The sequence below is a fragment of the Chiloscyllium punctatum genome, chromosome 16 (genome assembly GCF_047496795.1).
Source record: "Chiloscyllium punctatum isolate Juve2018m chromosome 16, sChiPun1.3, whole genome shotgun sequence".
Classification (NCBI taxonomy): domain Eukaryota; kingdom Metazoa; phylum Chordata; class Chondrichthyes; order Orectolobiformes; family Hemiscylliidae; genus Chiloscyllium; species Chiloscyllium punctatum.
Genome location: NC_092754.1, coordinates 6340149 through 6356505, shown reverse-complemented (window position 1 = coordinate 6356505; position 16357 = coordinate 6340149). Strand labels below are relative to the sequence as shown.

General features: G+C 44.1%; 1 protein-coding gene across 8 annotated transcripts in view; it reads left to right on the top strand.

Annotated features, from left to right (window-relative positions):
• The window catches only part of pik3cd (phosphatidylinositol-4,5-bisphosphate 3-kinase, catalytic subunit delta), a 228672-nt gene that overhangs the window by 117056 nt on the left and 95259 nt on the right, over window positions 1-16357 (top strand). For 7 of the 8 annotated variants that reach the window (XR_011962673.1, XM_072586124.1, XM_072586123.1 and 4 more), the window contains one exon: window positions 8131-8299. The exons of the other annotated variant lie outside the window; for it this stretch is intronic. The gene's annotated coding sequence lies outside the window, so the exon portion shown is untranslated. The remainder of the gene's footprint in view (window positions 1-8130; window positions 8300-16357) is intronic. 8 annotated transcript variants of the gene reach the window in all.

The following is a 16357-nucleotide window of genomic DNA, read 5'->3' as shown; positions in this document are numbered from 1 at the left end:
TAACCTGCTGTAAAGCCTAGAATAGAAGTAAACTTTCCTCACGATGGTTTCATTTTGGAATTGGAACCAACTTCCTGAAGCTTTGAACTGTGTGTATAATATTTATGAGCTAGGCAGACTGTAATGCTAAACATACTCCATACACTAGAAGCATATTCATCACTTGCCTTGCCGACATCTTCAGGCCTTGTCTTAAAACAGTGCTTTTATTCCATAATGAAGCCTTTGGGCTTTTTGTATCTGACACGAGCTGGTGTGGAAATTGTCTTGGAATGCATGAAGTCAGCTCCTTAACTCAATTACCCAACAAATAGTTCTTTTCTCCCCTCCTCAGTCTCCCCATGCCTTAGGAAGAGGTCGTTCAGAATAACATGCAAGTTCACATAAAGTGTACAATGAAACACAACCATTCAGTTCTGCTGTGTCCCTCAGTAGAGGGAAATAGTGTCAGAGAATCACATGTTAATCTTCTAGTGGGTGCTGTCATAATGATGACAAGAGGAGAAACATAACCTTTTAGACTTGAAGCTTTGTCATTGAATGTCAAACTGATGAGAAAAACGTTAACATATTTTAAGAAAAAAACCCCAGGTACTGTGAGCCAATGTGAGTGAAATCAACAGATCTATATTGAAAGGTACCTGAACTCCATTTGATAAGTGTCCTCATATTCCTATCTGTTTGAATGACTCAATGATATCCCCAAATGTGTAATTAGCCAAATAATTAAAGATAATGGTTATGCAGCTCTGGGGGAATAGGACTAATTGGAAAATGCCTTCAATAAGCCAGCATGAAGTCTGATGGGCCAAACGGCCTCAGAAGCAATGCCAGACCAATCATACAGCAGATAAAACTGGTATCCAAACAAATAAGCCTTGGAGTATTTGTGTACTGAAATTTACATGTAAACAGTTGAGCTTAGGCCATTTGGAAGCTGGACAATATTGTGTGAGAGTTTTCTTCGAAATAGAAGGGATCATGAACCTGCACTTATCTTGTCAGCATTAGCAGCCAATGACTCAGCATGCTACAAAATGTCAATACTGCTGGATTCTGCTTATTAAGTGAGTAGCAGCGTAAATTACTGACATTTTAGTTCAGATTGCTGCTTGTCAGCAACTGTGCACAACTGGTTAGACTAATAAACCTGGCTCTTCTGTCCCATCAATCGTCCTCACAACCAGCATTTCGTATGATTGTCAGGATGGCATCATGACCACACCCTCCAGTTTCTGTCCTCTGGAGCCCACCTCTGAGGGATTGGTTTTTACTGGTTTAATTTTCCCATATCGGACAATACAGCCCCTCCAGGACCTTGTCTTCATTGCTACCGATGCACTCTCTCTCCTCAACATTTAATAACGCGCTGCCCATGGCATCATTATCCAGAAGAACTGGCTTTGCTTCCAGCCATGGGTCGACAGCGCTCGCTGCTCCCTCATATAAACCGAAGCTTTTTGACTGCGCTGTCAAAATGGGTGATTTGATTACAAGGTCCGAACGAGTTAAAAAACCTCCTGGCTAAAGCTATTCATTTAAGCTCCTGTGTGTAACTGTATGTGATCCATCTGAATGTTGTCAACCTATCTCACTTGTATGCACGCAAGGTTGGGAGATGTTTGGAACTCTCTTCCACAAACGGCAGTGAATGCTGGATTAGTTGTCAATTTTAAATCAGAGATAGATTTTATTAAGCAAAGGTGTTAAGGGATACGGGCCCAAGGCAGGAATATCGGGTTCAGCTACAAATCAGCCATGATCCCATTGAATAGTGGGACAGACTCTAGGGGCTGAATGGTTAATTCCTGTTCCTACGTTCCTCCTTTGCATTGCTGGAGCAATCACTACCTTGGCTTCCTCCTGATTCCCAGCTTCCTCTCCTTGCTTTCCCTCTGTTCCTGAAGCCAGTTTCTTCAGCTCACCACTGACATGGTCTCTCCCAACTACTGCTGTCAGAATCCAGCTCTGTGTTTCTGCCTCCTGTCGGCCTCCTATCCCACCTGTCCTTTGAGATGGCCTCCCTGCCTCAACCACCTCGACTTGCCCGGCACTCTCTCCTCTTAACGTGAGACTCTCTCCAAGGGACCTTCCTACGCATCAGAACTCAACCTGAGGACAGGCTGTTGTTGTGGAAGAGTTGTATTCGTGATCCTGTTCTTTGTGAATCCAAAATCCCACTGCTCTGCTTGGAAAAACGGGAAGGTCCTGAGGCCTGAAGGATAAAATTACCTTGAACTCTCCTCTGGATTAGTTTCCCTGCCTTGTAATAACCACATGTATTTAGTTAGGCAGCTACATGCCATCCCCCCTATTGGATTAATTATGGCTTCAGTGTAAACACATTGTGTAACTTTGTTTTGGAGAAAAAGAATGTGTAATGACTGTTGCATGAGTAAATTATCCACACTATGTAAGAAGGGATTTTCCCTTCCATACAGTTGAACAGAGCCCTGGGTGCTTTATAACTAACACCCCTGCAGGAGCTGTGAGGAACCTGTCATTGGTGCACGAGGTTGGAGGATTGCTGGGAAAGTATCCACGCTGGGGACAGTTTCTCATTGCTACATTTGGCTGAAGCAGTTGTGGTGTCTGATGAAGCTACAAATATTTTCGTACTGTCCTTTAAGTTCCCTGAAAAAGAAATGGACTATTGGCTGGCAGCTGGCGATGTCAGAAATGCAGCCCCCTTGCCAGTCCGTTGGTAGAGTTTCAGAATGTATGGAGACAAGGTAATATTCATTCAATGTTATATTTAAGAGCTGGGATCGCAATAAAGTCTGTTCACAAAAGAAAGAGCAGCAATCATGATGCCGTCTTGTGAGACAGTGGTAATGTCCCTCCCCCTGGACTGAGAGGTTTGGTTTCAAGTCCCACCTGCTCCAGAGGTGTTTAATTGTGTCTGTGAATAATGAAAAAAAATTTGGGATTTCTCCCCCTCCAACTCCATTTTGTTTCAGCCCCCTCTCTCTTGCCTTCCCTTTCCTCATTTTTGTTGATGTTTTCACTTTTAAATAGAAATACAGGGTGGATAAAACTGTTCAGCGGGGCTTAAAAACATCTCTGGATAAGGGGGAATAAAGAAGGGGCTGGGATCTAGGGCTGTTATGGTGCAGTGGTAACATCTGTACCTCTGAACCAGGAGGCCTAGGTTTGAGTCTACTCCTCCAGAGGGGTGTCATAACATCTCTAAACAGGTTGGTTAGAAAATACTGAAACCAAAATGCTGTGGGCTCAGCCAATCAGAGGGCCTCACCAAAGTAACCACGCTGCAGGCCATAGAGGGATAGTAGCTTGTGACTGCCTGCCTGAAATAACTGCACAGAGGCTGGTATCCTGTCACCCTTTATTCCCATGTGCACAGTACGTGGGCTCTGACCAACCAGCTCAGAGACAGTCCCTAGCCTGAGGAGACCCCCTGAATCTCCTGTTTATTTCTATTGCATAAGCACCAGCTGGAATTTGAACCCAGGATCTCCTGCTTACTAGGCCATCAATTTAACTAACAGAGCCACAGTGCCTTCAATCTCCTTCTGTATTACAGTGGGGCTGAAAAAGAACAGCAGTCCAGGCAGCATCCGAGGAGCAGTAAAATCGACGTTTCGGGCAAAAGTCCTTCGTCAGAAACGTCGATTTTCCTGCTTCTCGGATGCTGCCCAACCTGCTGTGCTTTTCCAGCACCACTCTAATCTAGACTCTGATTGCCAGCATCTGCAGTACATGCTTTTGCCTCTGTCCTGTTTATATCTGTCAGCCAGGGCTCCCTGATTGGGGTTGTTACCTGGACCAATCGGGGATCTCATAGTCAATGGGGTCCACCTGACCTTGGTTCCAGTCACTACACGGCCCGCCTCCTGTAGCTACATTCGCATCTGTATGCCCTTGGAGAGGGAGCGCTTGGTGTCCACTGATACCCTTTTATAGGTAGGTGAGCACCATGGAGGTTGAAGTGCATCATCTCCCCCCCCCACTCCATTTTAATTTAGTTCCCTCCCTTCCTCCTCTTCATTGTTTTTGTTACTGCCTGGTGGGCAGTGCCTGTAACTGATTAATTGTTTATTTCATTACACGAGTGACATGATGGAGGCTTATATTTTAAAAAGAGCTGAGTTCTTTGTCAGTTCTTCTGGACAGGGAAAAGCTGCAGGATGGAAAGGGGTAACTGGTGTTTGTGCTAAACCATAATTTGACTTGTAAATCTCTGACAGTCTTTTGCTGCCTGTTCCTCTGAGGAGTTGATCACTGGAGTTCAGGTCCACAGTTCTCTGAAAAAGGAGTCACAGATAGACAAAGCAATGAAGAAGGCTTTTGGCACCCTGTCAGAGCATTGAATGTAGAAGTTGGGACGTTATGTTACAGTTATACAGGACGTTGGTGAGGCTGCATTTGGGGTTTTCATGCATTCCCTCCCATCTAGAAATGGAGTGGGGAGAATCTCAAGCAGAAAACACTTCCATCCTTGAGAGTTGCCACCCAGGTTGACAGGGTTGTTAAGAAGGCATACAATGTTTTAGCTTTTATTAATAGATAGATCGGGTTCCGGAATCATGAGGTTATGCTACAGCTGTACAAAACTCTGGTGCGGCCGCACTTGGAGTATTGTGTACAGTTCTGGTCACCGCATTATAAGAAGGATGTGGAAGGTTTGGAAAGGATGCAGAGGAGATTTACTAGGATGTTGCCTGGTATGGAGGGAAAGTCTTACGAGAAAAGGCTGAGGGACTTGAGGCTGTTTTTGTTAGAGAGATGAAGGTTGAGAGGTGACTTAATAGAGACATAGAATCAGAGGGTTAGATAGGGTGGACAGGGAGAGCCTTTTTCCAAGTATGGTAACGGCGAGCACGAGGGGGCATAGCTTTAAATTGAGGGGTGATAGATATAGGACAGATGTCAGAGGTAGTTTCTTTACTCAGAGAGTAGTAAGGGTATGGAATGCTTTGCCTGCAACGGTGTAGATTCGCCAACTTTAAGTGCATTTAAGTCGTCATGACAAGCATATGGGCGAACATGGAATAGTGTAGGTTAGATGGGTTTCAGATTGGTGTGAGCTGAAAATGTGTTGCTGGAAAAGCACAGCAGGTCAGGCAGCATCCAAGGAACAGGAGAATCGACGTTTCGGGCACGAACCCTTCTTCAGGAATGAGGAAAGTGTGTTCAGCAGGCTAAGATAAAAGGTAGGGAGGAGGGACTGGGGGGAGGGGCGTTGGAAATGCGATAGGTGGAAGGAGGTCAAGGTGAGGGTGATAGGCCGGAGTGGGGTGGGGGCAGAGAGGTCAGGAAGAAGATTGCAGGTTAGGAAGGCGGTGCTGAGTTCGAGGGATTTGACTGAGACAAGGTGGGGGGAGGGGAAATGAGGAAACTGGAGAAATCTGAGTTCATCCCTTGTGGTTGGAGGGTTCCCAGGCGGAAGATGAGGTGCTCTTCCTCCAGCCATCGTGTTGCTATGGTCTGGCGATGGAGGAGTCCAAGGACCTGCATGTCCTTGGTGGAGTGGGAGGGGGAGTTGAAGTGTTGAGCCACGGGGTGGTTGGGTTGGTTGGTCCAGGTGTCCCAGAGGTGTTCTCTGAAACATTCTGCAAGTAGGCGGCCTGTCTCCCCAATATAGAGGAGGCCACATCGGGTGCAGCGGATGCAGTAAATGATGTGTGTGGAGGTACAGGTGAATTTGTGGTGGATATGGAAGGATCCCTTGGGGCCTTGGAGGGAAGTAAGGTGGGAGGTGTGGGCGCAAGTTTTGCATTTCTTGCGGTTGCAGGGGAAGGTGCCGGGAGTGGAGGTTGGGTTGGTGGAGGGGTGTGGACCTGACGAGGGAGTCACGGAGGGAGTGGTCTTTTTGGAACGCTGATAGGAGAGGGGAGGGAAATATATCCTTGGTGGTGGGGTCTGTTTGGAGGTGGCGGAAATGACGACGGATGATACGCTGTATATGGACAGGTCGGTGCAACATAGAGGGCCGAGGGGCCTGTACTGTGCTGTAATGTAATGCTCTGTGTTCTATGCTGTGTTAATAGCTGTTAATCTTTGGCGTAGAAATCCTTGTATGTCTAACTTAGAGCCTGAAACAGCTTGCAGCCTGACTCCAAGTCTCAGGATGGCCAGGAATTGCACTATGGGCTCTCACTATTTAGATGCAAATCTGTTACACATCATCCTACCATATAAACTTGTACAGATGTGATGATCCCAGCTGATATTACTCCAGACCAAGACTAAAAGCTGGCTTGAGAGATGTTTAGTTTTATTTGATCATCTGTTTTTGTGATTTTGATTTTGGGGAGCAGGCAAATGGCATCTTGCTTTAACATCTTATTTGCAAGCTGTCGCCTCTGGCAGTGCAGCACTCTCTCAGTCTTACACTGGCAACCTTGGTATTTTGCACTAAAGTCCTGGAGTGAGACTCTAAGACAAAACGTGCTCCTTCTTCTGGTTTCACATCAGACTTGCCATAGAATCATAGAATCCCTACAGTGCAGAAACAGGCCATTCGGCCCAACTGACCCTCCAAAGGGAATCCCACTCAAACTCATCCTCTTACCCTATCCCTGTAACCCTGCATTTCCTGTGGCTAATCCACCTAGCCTACACATCCTGAACACTATGGGTAATTTAGCATGGTCAATCCACATAACCTGTTGACTGTCGGAGGAAACCGGAGTACTCAGAGGAAACCCACGCAGACTCAGGGAGAATGTGCAAACTCCACACAGATGGTCGCGTATGGGTAGATTTGAACCCGGGTCCCTCGCTTTGTGAATTTGGTTTTTTTTTAAAAAACATGTTGGTGGCCAATAAATTGTTCTGATACAGACACACCTGGAAATCCTGGACAAGAGCAGCAAGTACCTCCTGACGAGCAATCTGAAAGGTCCTATCGTGGTTTCCTCCAACAATCCAAAAATGTGTGGGTTAGGCCATGCTAAATCGCCCACAGTGTCCAGGATGTGTCAGCTCGGTGGGTTAGCCATGGGGAATACAGGGTCACAGGGATAGGGCAGGGAGTGGGTCTGGGTGGGATGCTCATCAGAGGGTCAGTGTGGACTCAATGGGCTGAATGCCTGCTTCCACACCATCGGCATTCTATGATCATGGATGGTAGGTGCCTGATTATGTAATTAATAAGTTTTTGCCAACCACTACTGATATGAACCTAGCGTGGAATTGTTTCTCAGTCCTTAAATTCCAGCATGATGCTTGCTCCCTGAAATTGCCCACGCTTTATGTGTGGACAGGACAAATAATTAAGACCAATTTCTCCTCACTCTGAGACGTTCTAACAGATGAAAATACCACAGACTGACAAGAGCTTCCCTGTGAAGGTTCAGTTTTATGTATCGGTCTCAGTCTGTCCTTGGATTATGGCGAGTGTTTTCTGTTTATTTTTTAACCTGCTGCTGAAGCAGGAAATGTCCCCAACAGACCCACATGCTGTGTTGCCTTCTGAATGTTGTGTTGCTGGAGTTGCCTGAGCCGCTGGGGTCTCCAGCATTTGTCCGCTTTCAGCGCAGATTCCAGCCTCTGCCGTAACTTGCTCCTACAATGACTTAGGGCGCCTGCACTCGAACTGAATCGGCGCCATCCAAACGCAATACTTCAGTGATTCGGAAGTCTCTGGGGGAAGTGGCTCCTTTTGAAATTGCACTCGCTGTTGTGTAAGGCATTTTTTGTTAGTGACTGATCCCGTGGTGGAGCTGTTGTTGTTTGATTAACATAATCTATGTCCAGCCTCTAGTTGCTGGAAAGGTTTCTCATGATGCGTGGGGTTTTTTTTTTCCCGCTTGCGTCTTTGTTTTCAAGTTGCACTTTGTGTGTGTGTGTGTGAGTGAGAGAGAGAGAGAGAAAAAAACACTTCCTGCATTTGCTAACATTTCTGAGGGAAGTCAGTCTCTTGCGAGGAAGAGGGAGATGTATAATTACAGAGCTATGGCGAGGGTTAAGAGGCTGGAGTGTATTCTGGCAGTTGTTTTGGTTGGAATGATTGCTTAAAACTCTGACTCATGTCAACTGGCAATCTCCAGTGAGCTGCCTCCATCCAATGCTTGACTTGCCGCTTGAGCTATCGCTGGAGTAAACTGCTACTTGGTTCAGAATTTCAGGGCAAGGTTTTTTTTTAAAAATTCCAATCGGTTTCAGGATTCCTGGTTGATGTAACTACTATCGTGTGTCTGAGCTGCAAAGCTGACTTCCAGTCGAACCTGTCTCCGGTTCAGGCTACTCATCACTACAATAATTCAGCGGCAGGATGGTTCACTTGTAATGTATGGATCTGGTAATCTTCACACATACCAACTCAGGAACTGAGGCAAGTTAGTTTTCATTGCACTAACATTTAATTTATGCGTGTGCTTTTGTGTGTCAGAATGTGTAACATTTTTAGAAGTAAAAGCTCATGCACGGTACAAGTTGATGAGGAGCGATGCTCTCTGATTTCACAATATTCTTGATGTAATTTCACAGTTAGCTGTTGTGTAACTCTTAAAGTCTATGTATAGTGTTGATAGATAAATAAACCTGACTAGCATGTTCTACTTCAGTCCATCAGATAGGACAAAATATTTGAGATTTGTAATAAAGATGGTTACAATGTGTACACAATAACTTTCCTTTTAACTGACAGCATTGCAAGATATTTTACTTATTGATGAAGATGGGAATGATTGAGAAGGTTATGGCATAGACAGGGATTGATATCAGTTTGAAAGTAACAAGCAGCTCCCGACAACATAGATGCCATTTGTATCATTTGCCTGACCATCCCAGGTATCATCTGATAGACTTTCCATTTGCTCTGATAACAGATTTCTGAGCTTTTGGCAATAGCTGCGCAGAGTACATTTTGTTTATTTTGCCTTTCCTGTTGGCCAGCGTCCACACAGTCAGTGTATTGCGCTAGATCCCTGTCTTTGTTCTCATATCCTTCTTCACTTACACCTTGGAATAACTTGAAAACATTTTAATCCAATTAATCAGCATTGAAGTCATTAGGTGGACAACAGACGCAAGTGTTGCATCATAGATTTAAGGTATTGCGACTCTTTGAAAATAGATTAAGTATTTAACAATGGGTTTGCATTTACTAAGAGCTGGGGAGGGTTAATGCTCAGTCAGGTTGATCCTTTTTTGTTTGGAAGTGGTGGAGATCAATTATACTGTCACCAGGACTCACTCATTTGAAAGCCGTTGCTTAAAGGGCAAAAGAGGACTTTGGTGAAGAATCAGGGAAAGGTTAGATTTGCCAAGAATCTAATAGCACCCGTGGGGCAGTCCCAGTTCAAGACAAGTTACATTAATCTCTGCAACTGGACGTCCAATTAGCAAGGATGTAGTTCCAGAGAAGAGCAGAGCCTGGGCCAGGTTTGGACAGGTGAGCATGTGGCTGTTCCAATGGGAGTAGGAGCAGGAGGAGGCTGTTCAGCCCCTTGAGCCCACTCCACTGTTCAATAGGATCATTGATCTGACATTCCTGTTGCCCACTTTTCTTCTTTTCCCCTTAACCCTTGACTCCCTGACTGATCAAGAATCTATCTCTCTCAGCCTTAAATTTACACAAGGGGCAAGATATGAAAGAGACCTAAGGGGCAACTGTTTCACACAGAGGGTGGTACGTGTATGGAATGAGCTGCCAGAGGATGTGGTGAAGGCTGGTACAATTACAACATTTAAGAGGCATTTGGATGGGTATATGAATAGGAAGGTTTGGAGGGATATGGGCCGGGTGCTGGCAGGTGGGACTAGATTGGGTTGGGATATCTGGTCGGCATGGATGGGTTGGACTGAAGGGTCTGTTTCCGTGCTGTACATCTCTATGACTCTATGACTCTGCCCTCACAGATCTCTGAAGCAAGGAGTTCCAAGACTCATAACCCTCTGAGAGACAAAATTGCCCCTCATCTCAGTCTAAAATTGGTGCCCCTTTATTCTGAGACTGTGCCCTCTGGTCCTAGACTCTCTCATGAGGGGATACATCCTCTCAGCATTGACCCGGTCAAGCCCCTTAAGAATCCTGTATGTTTCCATCAGATCAGCTCTTACTGTTTTAAACTCCAGTGAGTAGACTCCCAACCTGTTTAAACTTTGTTCAGAGGACAATCTGTCCATACTGAGGATCATTCTAGTGACCCTTCTGTGAACTCCCTCCAGTGAAATAATATCTTTCCTTAAATAAGGGGACCCGAACTGCTCACAGTACACAAGGTGTGGTCTCCTCAGCACCTTGTACAGATGCAGTCAGACTTCCATACTGAAATAAGGGCCAACATTCCATTAGCATTCCTGATTACCTGATGTTCCTGTGTATTAGCTTTCTGTGTTTCATGTACAAGATCCCCCAGGATCTTGATATGCTCGATATCAATATGAAACAGCAGTTAAGACAGAGCACCTGGTCTGCTTTCTCGAGCAGATATAAAGATGTCCTGACTAGAACTTCACCGGGGAGAGTCTCCCCTGGAATCCTAGTCAAAATATATGTCCCTCAGCCAGCATTAGTTGAACTCATTATCTGGTTGTTTGTTCATTGCTGTGTGTGAGAACCTGCTGTGTCCAAACTGACATGTTTTCTACATTCAGACAGTAACTGCACTCAGAAAAGTATTTCATTTGATAGGAAATACTTGAGTAGTTCCTGAGATTGTGAATGTCAATGTTAGAAATGCAAGTTCACCAGAACAGCTGCAGAGTTGATTGGGAGATGGTGATGCTGATTAGACTTACTGTAGAGTAAGGACTGCAGGTGCTGGAAGTGAGATCCTGTAGATGGGAAGCTGGAAGAGCACGGCAGGTCAGACAGCATCCAAGCAGCAGAACCTCCTGACGAAAGGTTTCACCATGAAACATTACCTTTCCTGCTGCTTGGCTGCTCTCTGACTTGCTGTGCTTTTCCCGCTTCACATCTATTAACCGTGACACTCATTAGATTTTGTCTTTAAGACAGGGCTTTCCATGGAGGAGGTTGTGGTTTGCGTCTGCTTGCCCCTCTTCTGCCCTTGGAATGGGAGCATGCTGTGTTCACCAACCCCCTGATGTCTTTAGGAGAGGGGTCGGCATTGCGGCTGATATTTTCCCCTTCCAGCACCGTTTTAATCATGTTCCACAAGGAGCAAGGTCCTTCAGCATCCATAAAGCTTCATAAGGACCTGATGCTACTGCCACCTGACTATTTGTTCCTTCTCTGATAAATAATTTACTTAAGGAAGGTTGAACGGTTGTCAAGAAAGAATAAATGTTTCACAATTATGGAACACTTTTTTTATTACCTCACTGAAACGGTTCAAGGTGCTTGAGGCATTTGCTACGTTTGGAGTTAGTTGAGTTGAGAAGGAGGAGGAAGCCTTTACACTATTCCAGCCTGTTTCTCCTATTGAGTAAGTTCATGGGTGATCTGTGGTCGAACTTGCCTGGCTCCATTTTCCTATTGTTAACCAAAATCTGTCAAAGTTAGGTTTGAAATGAACAACTAATGAAGCATCGATTTGCGGTGGGGAGTTCCTAAAGTTACAAAAGAAAAGCCTGGCTCTCATTTTTTGGCTCATACCCCCCCAGTTGTAGACTCCTCAAACAGCGAAAATTGCTTCCATCCACCCAATCATTCTGTAAAAAACTTCAATCACATCACCTCTCAACCTCTTGAATTCCAGAGAATGCAACTCCACTTTGTGTGATCTCTCCCCATTTAACCCTTGGAGATCAAGTCCCCTGTTGTTGTAGATGTTCTGTTGTGAATAACTGCAACAGAACTCCAAAGTGTTTAAAAACACGTACGGTGTGCCGTGTGCAGCAGTGCTTTTAAAATGTTTCTGAAACGCTGTATATGGCTAACCCACCTTAGGGCTGACCACCCATTCTGAATGAATACATCAGTCATTTGAAGATAAATCAGCTCTTTGTGGGAATAATCTTTATCGAGAGGAAGAATCAAGTCACTAGTTATCAAATGAGCAAACTCCAGAAAGATACAATCTGGAGAAATTGGAAAATTGGTCTCGCAGATCCCTTACTGTTCAGGTCCCCATCCCCAACGTGTGTGTAGGCACGTATGTCCCTGCCTTGTTAAAGCATAAAGTAGTTGTGCAGAACTTGAAAGATAAAAATGAAATGATGTTAGAAATTTAGGAAGTCACTTTCTGTATAAGGAGGAATTTCTTCACATCCAGAATATGGAAAATAGGCACATGGTTGAACAGTTAGTAAAGGAGTAGCAATTCTACAATGCCTTTCATGACTGCTGGCTGTTTCAAAGTGCTTTACAAACACTATGAAGTGAGTGAAATGAACTAAATGAATGAAACGTCAATTTTAACATAGCAAGCTCCAAGAAATAGCAAGCTGATAATGACATAGTTAAAAATAACACAACACCAGGTTATAGTCCAACAGGTTTAATTGGAAGCACCTGTTGGACTATAACCTGGTGTTGTGTGATTTTTAACTTTGTACGCCGCAGTCCAACACCGGCATCTCCAAATCATGATAATGACATGATTGTGATTTTTTTTTGTATTATATAGAATATAGTATTGGCTGGTTCAAATTGAGGAAAACTCTCCTCTTCCCTGAAATACTGACATTGGTGCTTTTATGACCCCCGAGAGAGCGGGTGGAGCCTCACATTAATGTCTGATCCAGTTGAAAGTATCTCTGCCAGTGTAGCATCCTGTCAGTGCTTCACCGGAGTGGGAGCTGAGATTTTGTTTGCACCCATTTCTCTTGAAAGACCTTCCTAAAATGGGTAGATTAGTTGCTGACTTAACAAAAAATGAAATGGACTGCGGTTTTTCTGCACCATCATTTGTATTATTTTTGATTGTGACATAAGAATAATTTTTTTTGAAACAAAACCATGATTTCTAGGTTTATAATGATACATTTTATAACCCTTACATTTTGATGTAACTATACAGATATATGACACTGGGCACTGCTGCTCTCAAACACACATGGGAATATTTAATTTGCTAAATGATGGCCAAAAAACTTTAAACTAATTTGTCTTAATTTCACTTCATAATTCTGTTTTTCGTTTTCTTTTTACCTTGGAGATATTTAACACTAAACTATTAATCGAGACACTATGGCAGATGGTGGGATTAGAATTTAGTAAACATTTGGAATCAAGAGTCTAATGATGACGATTAAACCATTGTTACAAAAATACAGCAGCACCCTTTAGGAAAAAGAAAGTGCTGTGCTTACCTGGTCTGGCCTATATGTGACTCTGAGCAGCTAATACTGATGCCCGTATCCCATGAATGGATAGAAAAATAATCATAGGAAAACCAGTAGGCAGCCAGCCGTTGTATGAAGCTGGTATGAATGCTCCCGTGAATTGTTCATTTTGATGAGCACAGGTTTTCACCGAACCTAACTGGTGCTCAGTTAATTTTAATGTATGTGAATGATCTGAACAGTGAACGACCATTTCCAAAAACTGATCAAAACAATTTGCCCAAACTAAGCAGTGTGGGACATGAACTGCAACAAAGTTATTGTGTGCAATTGTATCATAGAGACATACAGCACGGAAACAAATCCTTTGGTCCAACCAGTCCATGCCGACTGTATTCCCAAACAAAACTAGTCCCGCCTGCCTGCGTTTGGCTCATATCCCTCCAAGCTTTCTATTCATGTACTTATCCAAATTTCTTTTAAATGTTGTAACTGTACCTGCATTCACCACTTCCACTGGCAGCTCAGTCCACACACTAACCACTCTCTACGTAAAAAAGTTGCCCCTTGTGTCCTTTTTAAATCTTCTCTCCTCTCGCCTTTAAAAAATGACCCCTGGTTTTGAACTCCCCCACCTTAGGGAAAAGGTCCACTCAGAAACAGACTTTAACATGCATTTGCTCATTTCAGTTTTGAAAGAGAACAAGCCCCTAATTAGCCAATTACCAGTTATCAAAATCACTCATGGCCACACGAGGAACTATTAGTGCCAAATGCTTAGCTCACAAATTATTATCTTGTTTATGTCCTCTCCTCCCCAGCCCCATCCTTTAAAAATAATACTGTCTAATTTATTATTGAAGCTAAATAATGATAGAGAGGTAAGCTCATCAGGTACTCTAAATTATTTGTTGGGATTTGTTGGTGGGACAAATTCTTCTGTGAGTCGCACCTTGAAAGAGCCCTGTGTGCTGGTACCAAATTCAACAGTAACAGGATTTATTGTATTTATGTAGCAAAAACAGAAAGTGTTGGAAAACCACAGCAGATCTAGCTTCATCTGTGGAGAGAGAAACAGAGTTAATGTTTCACATCCAAAGACTCTTCTTCAGAAAATTCAAAAGTTCCGTAAAGCAATATACCTTCCTCTAATCTAAAAACCATGCCTCATCAGGAGATAATCTAGGAGGGTGTATCTCCCATCGCAAATCACTTGGATAGACCCAAGGCAAAACGCAGACTAAGGAGGATTGGTGATAGTGGATTGCCCCAAGCATCCCTTACCCAGTACCGCAGCGAAGAAGCAGATGCAGAACCAGGCACAGATTCCGTTAGTACTGTCCAGGCAGGCACTCTGTAACAAGGGAAGTTGAGTTTTTAAAATTTCTGATTTATTTCCCCAAGAGCGTGCAGTAATCAGTTCTCCTGTGAATGACATGCCAAAACACCACGAGATCCAAGATTTGGAGATGCCGGTGTTGGACTGGAGTGTACAAAGTTAAAAATCACACCACACCAGATTATAGCCCAACAGGTTTAGTTGGAAGCACTAGCTTTCGGAGCGACGCTCCTTCAGCAGATGGTTGTGGAACCGAAAGCTAGTGCTTCCAAATAAACCTGTTGGACTATAACCTGGTGTCATGTGATTTTTAACTTTGTATGCAAGATCCAAGAAATAGTTTGGGAAAAGGCCATACACAACAGTCAGGAAAATCCTCCAGTCTCTTCCTCACCCTCTTCACCTCCACCCTCTCAGTCAGGGCGGCTCAGCTGGGCACACCCTCTGATACTTTCTGATGAGCTCTCTGGGCTCACTAACCTGATTCCTGCTACCCTGAACATCACCCAGAGGAATATCACATCATTGTCAGTATCTGATAAGCCATGGGAACTAAGAATCACTCAAAAAAGCTTGCTAACAAAAGTTGTAAAACCCCTGTTTTGTGTGGCTTACTTCCTCATAACTGGTCACAGTCTTTAAATAGCTTGACTTGTCTTTGAAGGAAGTGACAGGTGCAACACCTAATGTATTCCTAACTCTAATCTAAATGACTTTTCAGTATTGTCAAGATCAGCATTGTTCATCGAATTGTTGACTGCACAGTTTTGAGTGTGTCATGAACATCTGCCAGTCTTCTCTGTTTGTTGTAGCTCTGTCTTCTTTGTCATCAATTTTAATGTTTCTTCTTCCTCATTGGTTATTTCCTGCTTTTCTTAGTTGCTCATCATGTTGTAGTTAATCTTCCTTCCAGAAGCTATTTCTGAATTACATTTCGACCAAACCGTCTCGAAGATTGGGCTATACTGGACATGCGCTTCCTGTTTGAAAGCTGTGACTGAAAGTGCTTTCGACATGTGAGCGAGATTGTAGCAAATCATTCACAGGAGAACTGATTACCGCATGCTCTTGGGGAAAGAAGGGGGAAAAAATCAGAAATATAAAAAACTCAACTTCCCTTGTTACAGAATGCCAGCCTGGACAGTACTAACGGAATCTGTGCCTGGTTCTGAATCTGCTTTAAAAGTGCCAGTCTAAGGATCAACTGGATATTTTTGAATCGACCTGTTTCAGGTATATCTCTGGAGCAGGTGGGATGTGAATCCTGTCTCAAAGGTATGGATGCTACCACAAAAGCCCTCCAACGAGTACTATCTGCTGTCAACGACAACCAGAGCTCATCTGCTTGAAGATTCTTGTGGTGTAGTGATAGCATCCCTACCTCTGAGACAGGAGACCCTGGTTCAAGTACCACTGACACAGAAAGTGGCCTTCAGTGTGTTGGAGCAGGTTGAATCCAAACACTTTAAAATGGAAGATGTGTGCCCTGTGGCATCCATTTTGGTTTATAAAGAAGGTCTCCTTTCTTTCCGAGTGAGGAGTTTGCTACTCGACAGGGAAAGGGTCCAGAAGGGGAGGAAATGTGGAAACTGGTGTCTGTACTAAACTATAGTTTGTAACCAAACCTTTGCACATCTCTGAAAGTCTTTAGCTGCCCAACACAACATTTGGATATTGGTCTGTGCAACACTCTGCACCTCCTTCAGGTCCACATGTAGCCCCACCTGCTCCTTGACCCCCCCCAGCTCATTCTATCCTTCACTACCTCCCCTGGCTATTGCATCTTGGACTCCGACCTTGCACTCATCTCCTCGGTTTCTGGTCAAACCCAGATCCATTCTGGATCCCAGGAGTGCA